Here is a 10931-nt window from a genome sequence, read left to right as displayed (position 1 = left end):
GTAGTAACATCTGAGTTTGTGGTAATTCAAAGGTGTGAATAAAACAAACATGCCAAATGCCTGCAATACCACCAGCTCTTGGCGGAGACTTTTGCCATTCTTAGCCTGGGAACAACATCGTCCCTCTTGTTATTTTGTGTGTCCTCTTAGCACTCACTCGGACTCCCTGACTGTGCTTTCAATGACATTATTGAGACTTTTACAAATACCTTACACAGAGGACAAATGAGTGAGAACATGGTAGTGTCTACCGGGGACCCTGCTGTAGGGATTAACATCATATCATACCACACAATACCATATCATACCACACCACACCAAGTGCCACACCACACTATACCATATCATGACATGTATCATTCCATAATACCACAATCATTTATCAATCATATAATACCATACCATATCATACCATAAAATACCATACCATATCAGACCACACTATTCCACACTAACCATACCATACCACACCATACCATGACATACATCATTACATAATACTACAGTCATATGTATTTCATATCATATCATATCTCACTATACTGTACTATAGGAGACACAGAGGTCCTTGTGCTCACAGTTAAGCACTAGGGAAACCAGGAAAGTTAAATATGCAGGGTTGTTTCTTCAAAGAGAGAGATGCAAAACCTGTTCCACCTATCCAGCTGGGAGCAGAAGTGGTTGGTACCCTGGTGACCTCTGTGCTATCTGTATGGCTGGGCCACACTGACTCCCCCAGACTTCTTGGAGAATATTATTTTAAGGTGTGTGACTTTTATTTATGCTGCAATTGTTCAAGTCCGTGACGTTCTGAATCTTTGCTTGTCTAAAATACCTGATGGTCTAATAAAGAGCTTGTTGGGTGGAAGTCCTGTGCATTTGTCAATAAAGCACTGCTGGCCAATAGGAATCTAGATAGGTGGGACTAGGAGTCCAGGAGAACTCTGGGAAGGAGAAACACAGAGAGTCGAGATGTAACGCCATGGGGTAGGAAGCCCGGAAACTTCTCCAGTAAGAGACATACTTAGATTAACAATTATGGGGTAATTGCTTAAGTCAGAGCTAGCCAGTAAGAAACAAGCAAAGCCAACAGCTTCATAATTAATATAGCCTCCTGTGTGTTTATTTGGGACTGATGCGGCTCTAGAACCAGGCTGGCAGGAAGGCTTCTCTCAAGGAAAAGGTTTCTCATTACAAGAGCTGAAGGCCAATAGTGAAGCAGGAGCAAGGACAGGTGGGCAGAGAGAATAAATAGAAGGAGAAACAAGGAGGAGAAGTAACGAAAGAACAAGCAGAGGAGAAAGTAGGAGGCCAGCCACCCAGGCCCCAGCCAGTCATGGAGTAAAAAGTAAGATATACAGAAGTAAGAAAGATAAAAGTTTGGAGGGAAAAAGTAAATGAGGTAGTTTAAGATAGGAAAAGCTGGCTAGAAACAAACCAAGCTAAGCCTGGGCATTAATAGCTAAGAACAAGCCTCCATGTGTGAGTGGTTTGGGAGCTGGGTGGTGGCCCCCCAAAAGGTCAAATTGCCAAAAGAGCAAAAACACATGCTATACAGACTCTTGTGTCTATTTCAGTCAATCTGTAGTGCTATCATCCCTCAGACCCTTATAAAACACACACTATACAGACTCGTGTCTATTTCAGTCAATCTGTAGTGCTATCATCCCCCAGACCCTTATGAACATTGTTTATCTTACCCTACCTCCTTAGATAATCTATAGAACCTGTCTTTATGGAAGATGCCACTTGTACTTTGCAAGAGTTTTGATGTAGCCACATATTAAGCTTTGCGGTTCACCCAGAATTGAGTTAATTATCACCAAGAAACTTTCTCAGAATTGTGCTGTGCTTAAATAAACCTGAAATAAACTACTCGTGTCAGACTCTTGAAGTATGAAGCAATACTGGCTACTAAACCAGACTTCCATCCTGTCTCATTAGGATAGTGAGGTGTTTGAAGAGACCCGCTACACTGTACCGTATGATATAAAATGCCATACTATGCCATACACCATAGCATATCATAGCACATGTCACACCATGCCACATCATATATCATATCATACCATATCATAGATCATAAATAACACATAATATACCATATTATATAATATACACCATACCATGTTATCTCACCTCATCACAATACTGTAAAATATCATATCATACCATATAATACTTTATGTTATAGCTTATCATGCCATAGCTTATATCATATCCAACCATATGCTATTTCACATCATGCTGTAACATATAACATGCCACATCCTATCAGGCCATACAGTGTCATAGCATATCATATCATCATATCATGTATCATGCTGTATCATATCATATCATATGTTATATCATGCCATGCCATATCATATATTATACTCCAGCTTACCATACCATACCATGCCATGGTATAATATATCTCATACCCATCTCATGCCCTACCATATCATATAGTATATCATATCACACCATATCATATTATGTCATATATCATACCATATCTTATACCATGCCATATCATACATATATCATACATCATACTGTATCACATTATACCATATATTGTCATATTACATAGCATGTCACATCATAGTATTACAGTATATATCACACTACTCCATATCTCATTATAATATACCATATTGTATCAATTCACAGCATACTATATATCTGTAATATTATACTATATAATATCAGGTCATGCCATATCATACGTCTATCATATTAGACATTTACATCCCACTCTGCCTCTTTCATTTCTGCTCACAACGTAACACGAGATTTTGTTTTGGTAGAGGGAATCTTGCCATTTCCCCACCTTCATCCTGCCATGACACATTCTCTGATGTGCTGGCTGTGTCTTACCTTGTATAATTCACCATGATACACTCATTCTCACTTTTGAAATCAGTGGAGATTTTAATGGAAACCTCTGAAAACCAACTGTAGGAGAAACTGCCGGACAGTCTACCCAAGCCGCAGTCGCCATGCCCAGGTGCCCAGGCCAGCCCTCATAAGCGTGTATAGGAAGGAGGAACTTCCTCCCTGAGCCACGCCTGCATCTACACCCAGAGACTGCTGACGGAGAGACACACCTGACCAGAGACACCGACGAGGAAAGGACAACGCAGCAGAATCAGCTGCCTGAGTCAATAGGGCCTTGGGAGGGGGCATAAAGGCAGCCTAGCTTCCTTAATAAATGAGTCTGCAGCAAGTTCTGCTACTCACCGACTCCCAGTGCTTCATCTTCTCATCCCCTCCCCCAAGGGGTGTTCGAGCAGAATCGCCTGCAACAACCAATGTCTTAAATTCTATAATGAAACTTGGAATTTCTCCTGAAGAACAGTTATCAAGATCCATTAGGCTTGTTGGGGTGTCATATGTCTCTAATCTCATTACTGGGACAGTTGAGGCAAGAAGATCTACATAGAAAACTAAAACAAGACTCGGTATCGCTTCTGGCTTTAGCTTTGGTGCTCATAGTGGAAATCTCCATTGCTGTGTGAGCCCTCTGCAAGGTGAGGCTGCATGGTGAGCTCCAGGCTGTACTGCCAGTATCCTGACAGAGCGCCACAGGGCACCCCTTCATCCACAACCCTCCATCCAGTCAGGCCCTTCTGGCTCTTTCCTGTCACTATTATCACACTGTTCTGTGACTCACCATTAAGCCCAGAACCAGGCTTTCTTGCTTTTTAATTATTAGCTTATTTTGGACAATTTTCAAGGTTAATCAATGGAAAGCTACATCTGTATGGCTCTAGGAAAATGTTTCTCTTCTCACCTCGCCCACAACATGCCGTTTAGATTCGAATGCTTCGTGAGGCAAGATCTTGGTGACAGACTTCTGTCACAGCACAGCTATTCTATCATGTTGCACTTTCTAAGATCAGTGCAAAATAAAACTTGAGTTAAAATAAAATGGGTCAGTTGTGACAATAAGTAAGATTCAAGGGAGTGTTGTACCATTCCCGCATGAACGCTAGCATGTGTGTCTTTGATATCACTGAAAGCAGGGAGAGGAAATGTTGTCCTTGTTGCCAATGGGTCATCTCTCTGTTTCTCCACTCTGGTTTTACAGGCTCTCAGGGCTTCAAGTCTCCCAAGTCACCCAAAATCAGGCAGCCCTTCTCCACACTTATGGCTACACCTTAGTAAAGTGCCACCTCCCTATCCCCAAGCTGTAGAAGTGGGAATCCTCCCCACACACAGTGCAGAAGTGGGAATCCTCCCCCACCCCAAGCTGCAGAAGTGGGAATCCTCCCCCTTCCCAAGCTGCAGAAGTGGGAATCCTCCCCCCACTCTAAGCTGCAGAAGTGGGAATCCTCTCCACACACAGTGCAGAAGTGGGAATCCTCCCCCTTCCCAAGCTGCAGAAGTGGGAATCCTCCCCCACCCCAAGCTGCAGAAGTGGGAATCCTCCCCCACCCCAAGCTGCAGAAGTGGGAATCCTCCCCACACAGTGCAGAAGTGGGAATCCTCCCCCACCCCAAGCTGAAGAAGTGGGAATCCTCCCCACACACAGTGCAGAAGTGGGAATCCTCCCCCACTCCAGCCTGCAGAAGTGGGAATCCTCCCCCACTCCAAGCTGCAGAAGTGGGAATCCTCCCCCTTCCCAAGCTGCAGAAGTGGGAATCCTCACTGGGACTTTTAGCCAGATCACATTGTGAACACTCGGGTTGCCTTCATACTCCCATTCCCCATCCTTCCTTGCCATGGCTTGTTTCATCAAGATATCAGGGATGTGAGCATGTTAAGCTATAAAACCTCTGGCGACCCAAGTCAGAGGCTATATGTATACATGTATTTCCTATGGGACTTTATAATTCTCACCATTAAATAGGAGGATCACTAGAGATAAGAATTTCCACATTTGTCTCTCACCACAGAGGGGTATCATTCTCCTCCATCACTGGAGAACAGGATTTCCATGCTTCTCTATCACCACAGAGCTTCTTTTCTCTCCTCAGCCTGTGCTGTCTTTATGACTTGGTTTGGATGAAGGAAGGCAGAAGACACATGGGGTGCCACTGTGGTGATATCTTGCTTGTACAAATAAAACCTGTCTGAAGGTCAGAGAACGGAGCTTGCCACTAGCATACCATAGAGGCCTAGCATATCTGACAGACATTTCTGTGAACCAGGATAATCTGAAGGACTGGGTCGCCTCGTCTTGTCAAGGGTTGCAGTCACTCTTTTTGATATCCTGTTTGTCCAATTTGCATGACACTCTCTATGTTGGACCTCCAGAGGTTTTGTGACTTAACATGCTTCCATCCTTGATATCTTGATAAAGCAAAGCAAGGCAAGACTGCTGGGTATGGGAGATGTGTGCAAGAGCCCATCAAGAAAGTCAAGATGACTCATGGCCCGGCATCTGGGAATGTGAGAGTCAGTAGCACTGCAGCCTGCGTGGTTGTCTCTGCACAGGCAGGCAGTGTCATTTGCTGCCTTCAGCAGAGGCCTGGTGGCCATTGCATGAAGTGTTACTGTAAGAACAGAATGACTTTGTGCTGAACTAGAACCTGAAAGCCATGTTTACAAAGCACGAGAGGGCTACCTGCTCCAGGTAGCCTCTCTCCCCACAATTTCCTCACTGTACAGAAGAGCCCAATTTTGTTGAAGTATCAAGCGTTTTATAGCTCCTACCCATGATACATGGGTAAATACCACCATAGAGTGCCTTGTTTCTTTCGTTAAAAAAGAAAACTTCACTAGAAAGAAATAAATTAGACTTCTATGCTCCCAAAGACATCATTTAAAACAACAAAAGGACAAGCCACAACCTTGATAAATAACTCAAAAAAGGGTTTAAATTACACAGCTGATAGATGTCCCATATACAGAATAATAAAAATCTTTTATAACTCAATAATAAGAAGACAAACAACCTTATTAAAAAGTAGGCAGAAAATAGAAGCAAACACTTCACTGAGGAAGGTGTTCAGGTAAACATTAGGTATGTGGAAAGATGTTTCAGTCAGGCCTGTTGACACACTTCTGTTTCCTGTGCATGTGGGAAGCTAAGGACAAGGATACATTCCAGGTTAGCCTGGCTTACAAAGTTGTACCAATAGCCTTTTCGCAAATACCTCTTACTTTCAGAAGCTGAGCTTTTGTCTGACCTTCCAACTAAGTCAGTAATATGCCTTGAAGCCATTTAAGACCATGTACTAAATCTTTTTCCCTATTGTGTGTTCAGCTTGTGTAACATCCGTGCCTTTATGAACATTTTCTAGCCAATCTAACTGTGCCTTACACTTCCCATGTAATAGCTTTTACAACCTAAGATAAATGCGTAGCTTTGATTTTAAGCTGTGTATTCTCCCATGTTCCTGACTCAGAAGTGTGCATGTGTGCATGAGCCTGTGTTGGGGTGTCTATGCAGCCAACAGGTTGAAAGCAACCTTAAACGGCAAACATATCATAGATGTTGGAAGCAACATGTAGATCTCTGCCTGCAGTTTCGAGTGCTATTCTGGGTCATTTGGACTCAGTAAAGTAACTTCCTCCCTTGTAGGACTCTGCTAAAGGTTTTTGAAAAAAAAGTTTCCCAATTGTTTTTTCTGGCCTTGTCTTCTATGCTGTTCAAGATGTAAGTAGCAAAGCCCTTTGTTAGGGACAGATAACATTGTGCACATATATCAGACTGGTCATAGACCACAAGCTGTAGACAGATGGAAGACAGGCAAAGAAGTAAAGAATTTAAATTTGCACTTACCCTCTGTCAAACTATTCCAAGAGAAAGACTCTCTTCTCAAATGTGGTCAGTGATGAACATAGTGAGTTTCAGGCCAGCCAGAGTGAATTCCAGGGTAGCTGGGGCTGCATAGTGAGACAGTATCTCATCAAACAAAGTTTGATATTATTAGGAAAATGTACATGATAGCCATGCCACGAATGTGGGGAATGCAATATTATGAAAATATCTTTTACATGATAAGAGACTGCAAGTTTTGCTGAGCCTCACAGCCAGAGTCGGTAACACACCTAGGGGTCACTTGAGACTGCTGCCCTACTGTGGGCTCAATACTCAAACTGTTTAACCTACCTTTAAGAGAACAAGGCAGCAATCAACTTTACTTTCCTTGGATTTCCCATATAATCAAGTTTTCCAATCTTGGCTAATGCATACCTGTGACTATGCCCTCCTCCATGCCACTGACCAGATAATGCATGTGTATCATTTGCTGAAAGCAGCAAATGGAGAAATTGAAAGCAAGTTTCTAAAATCTACCATAAAAGTTGAAAGTGCATTTATGGATATTAGTTGATAAACAATGATGTTTGGGTTGGTTGGGATCAGTTGGAGCCAGTGACCTCATCCCTTATAAAACTCCGATAACTATCCCTTTCTTCTCCATGGGATGCTTTCTGTGTTGCTCAATAAAAAACCAGAGTGAAACCTTTTGTCAATGAAGGACACCACTCACGGACAGATGTGGGTACAGATGTAGGTCCAGATTGAGACACATGCGACAGACAGACAAAGGACAGAATGCTCATCTATACTCTCAGTTAAATGACTCCAAGGGGAAGTGCTTTTATTTCTTTCCTTAATGTGGCACAGATGCATTATTGGAGACTTAGTTAATCACTAGTGCATACAATCCACAAAAGTGGAGACACTACACTTGCTAGAATGGCCACCATTAAGTACAGGCAATGACAAGTGTTGACAAGGGTATAGAAATAAGAACCTCTTCCCTTGTGCATAGAATATAAAATGCATCTGCTTTCAGAACCATTTTTAAGCTTCTTAACAAATGAACCTCTCATAAATTTACTCTATGACCAATCTGCTCTAGTCCTAACTCTACTTAGAAGAAATGTTCACATCAAGACTGGTACCTGTGTATCCACAGCAATAGTGTATCTATTATAGCCCAAATGGAAAACCTTAACTGGTGAAGGGGTAAACAAAATATGACGTTTTCATAGACTGGAATGTTATTCAACCACAAAAAGAATGACATAAGCTAGAGGAGATATGCATAGCAATGGCAGCATTTGGGAAGTGAAGGAGGAGGATTAGGAGTTTGTGATGGTCCACAGCTCCTTAGAGTTGAATTCCAGCTTGGGTGAGACACTGTCTGAAAAACAGGATTAGTAATAAATGCTGTAACGGGAATACAGCCCAGAAACAATGTGAAAAGAAGGCAAATGCACAAAGATTACATGCCATTTTTTATATGCAAGATCCAGAAAAAGCAGGTTAGGAGAGAGAAAGGGAGAACAGTTTTTGTCTAAGGCTCTGGAGGTAGACTCAAGAGTGTGGCGAATACCAGAAATCTTTCGATAGATAGAAATGCCCTAAAACTGGATTTCTGTGGCAGTTGTACAACATGGTCAACTTACTAACATTCTGTAAGCCATGAACCTAGGTGTGTGTATCTCATAGTGTATGTCACACCCCAGGGAAAGAGTACAAAGTCATAGTTAGAAAAATACAAGATTAAGGTCCCCGAGAGAGACTGGCAGGCAGAGAGGCTCTGGCCTCCTGCGATCTCTGGGCTGGGCTTGGGTGCGGCCTCCTGCGGGTCCTTGATGCAGTTGAGGCAGTGCAGGCCAGATTGGAGCCAGGCCGGGCGGTTGACCCTGGCCAGTGATTGCGGCGCCCCCATTCTGGACGCCCTAGAAGAAAAGAGCTTGGCGCTGTCCTTCTCCTCCGCCTCTGACGCAGAATTTGATGCTGTGGTTAGGTGTTTAGAGGACATTATTATGGATGACGAGTTCCAGTTATTGCAGAGGAACTTCATGGACAAGTACCACCAGGAGTTTGAAGAGAATAAACTCACCTACACCATTTTTAATGAATATATTACCCTGGTAGTATATTGAAGAGCAGCTGCTGGAGCATAGCCCAGGCTTCAAAATGGCAGCTTTCACAAGGATGAAGTAGCTGGTGGCATCTTTGACACGCTGTTCACATTCCCGGATATTCTGGCTTTTAAGGAGATGTTCCTGTACTACCAAGAGCAGAAAAGGAAGGCCGAGGACTGGGCTTAAGCAGCAGCTAGGTGGTGACTTCTCTGTGTAAGCCGTCTTCCACACCAGCTTCCCAGAATAACCTGCGGCACTAGGTCCCACCTTCAGACACGGGTGTGATCACTGTGAGGTCACCAGCCCAGCCGGCTCAGCGAAACATGGGCTAATGACGACAGACACATCAAGTATTGACGAGTCCTGAAAACATGACTGACCCTCCTGACCCTTGTCCAGACATGCCTTGTAGTCGGTCACTTTCGTGTCCAGCCCTCCTGTCCCAATGCAGGCACCTCTCTCAGGTGCTTCTGAGTGACTCCTGGAGCAGGTCCATGTTGGTCACCTCCCCTGGGGCCCCTTCCCAGCGGTGTGGTAGCATAGTGTGTCAGCAGTGTGGACTGCACACCATCATGAGCCCGTCATCTGGTAGGCTTTACATGAGTTCTTGTGCACCCACAACTGTTTTTACACAGGTCAGATTTAGTTCTCAACCTCAATGGGGTTTTGTTTGGGAGTGTTTATCTAGGGAGCTACTGGGTGTAGCTGCCTGTCCTGATTTCTGAATCTCCTGAGAAAGATGTCCTCTACCCACAAGTGAAAAGGAACTCCCGATCCTACATTAGCCGTCCTTTCAACAGCAAACTCTGCTGTTCTTGCTGTAGTCCCACTGTCCCTCTAAGTCTCTAAGCATTGGTTTCAAGAAACATACATTTATAGATGAAAACTCAGGCTAACCTGGTGAGTGTGATCTTGGAACCCCCATGATCAACCACTTAAAAGATCAAAGTATTATATGCCGTGTGCTCTTTAGTTGTGAGTGCTGTGAGTGCAAATCTAACTTAGTGGCCCTCTTCTTGGGTACCAGTGCAAACAGACTGCATGCCAGAAACAGGCTGCAGCTCTGTCTGTCCCACAGCATGCTAAGTGTGTTTGTGCATGCCTGTCTACAGCCCTCCTGTCCCGTCAGTGTGGTGTGCTAGGAGTGTTTGTGCATGCTTGTCTACAGTCCATTGTGTAGGCCAGTCAGCTGGGTTTTCTTTCGGAGTGTAGGGACTCTGCAATGTGTTCCTGTCACAGTCTCTCCTGCCAAGTTGATGCTCCCCTGATCCAGCTCAGCCTGGGGGGAGGGACAGCACACAGTACACAGTTTTTTTGGTCATCTGTCATCTTTGGTGGACTGTCACCAACCAGAAAGCATGTGTGTCACCTCTCTAGAGGGAAGAAAACAGTTCAATTCCTAATGTATACTTTTGACTTTAACTTTTATAGTAAAACTAAGAGTCCACACCAACTTTCCATGTGACTGTTCTGACTTTACAGAATGTAAGCTAAGAGTTGTTTTTCTGTAGCAACGTGTCACTTTGTGCTTTTGTAAAATGAGTAAAATTTGAGGTGTTTGGCAAGGAAAAAGAAAGAAAAATACATGATTAAAATAAAGCAAAATGTGATGCCTTCCAGAGAAAGCTCTTATTGCTTCAGCCCTTAGCTTTTGTCCTCTCCTGCCTGGAATGCAGGCTTGATGCCCAAAGATATTGCAAGTGAATTTTTTAAAGGCCATATTGGTATATAACTAACACACAAAATTGTGTGTATTTAAGGCAAACAACATAATGCTTTTTATATATATACATACTTTGAAATGATTACCACAATCACCTTAATTAATGCCATTTTAACTTAGTTACTATTTTACATAGTGATTCACCATTACTCTCCCCCATGTGCATGTGTACATGTGTGTGTGTGCGTGTGTGCATGTGTGTCCTTGAGTGTTGAGAACACTGAAGCTTTGTTCTATTAGCAAATCCTAAGCACATAAGGCAGCATTACTAATAACGGTCACCATGCTACCCTTAGTTATTCCACAAAGACTCACTGTTTAATGAGTTTTCTCTCCTCACCAGCCCCAGCAGCTAAGGTTCCAATTTGTAATTGCAGTCCCACTGTCA

General features: G+C 43.3%; 1 pseudogene; it reads left to right on the top strand.

Annotated features, from left to right (window-relative positions):
• Positions 1-8578: 8578 nt before the first annotated feature.
• LOC101838773 lies at positions 8579-9155 on the top strand (annotated as a pseudogene).
• Positions 9156-10931: the final 1776 nt, after the last annotated feature.

The sequence above is a fragment of the Mesocricetus auratus genome, unplaced genomic scaffold (assembly GCF_017639785.1).
Source record: "Mesocricetus auratus isolate SY011 unplaced genomic scaffold, BCM_Maur_2.0 Super-Scaffold_100006, whole genome shotgun sequence".
In the NCBI taxonomy this organism is placed as follows: Eukaryota; Metazoa; Chordata; class Mammalia; order Rodentia; family Cricetidae; genus Mesocricetus; species Mesocricetus auratus.
The sequence above is the reverse complement of the archived record's forward strand: the minus strand, read 5'-3'. Positions and strand labels throughout refer to the sequence as shown.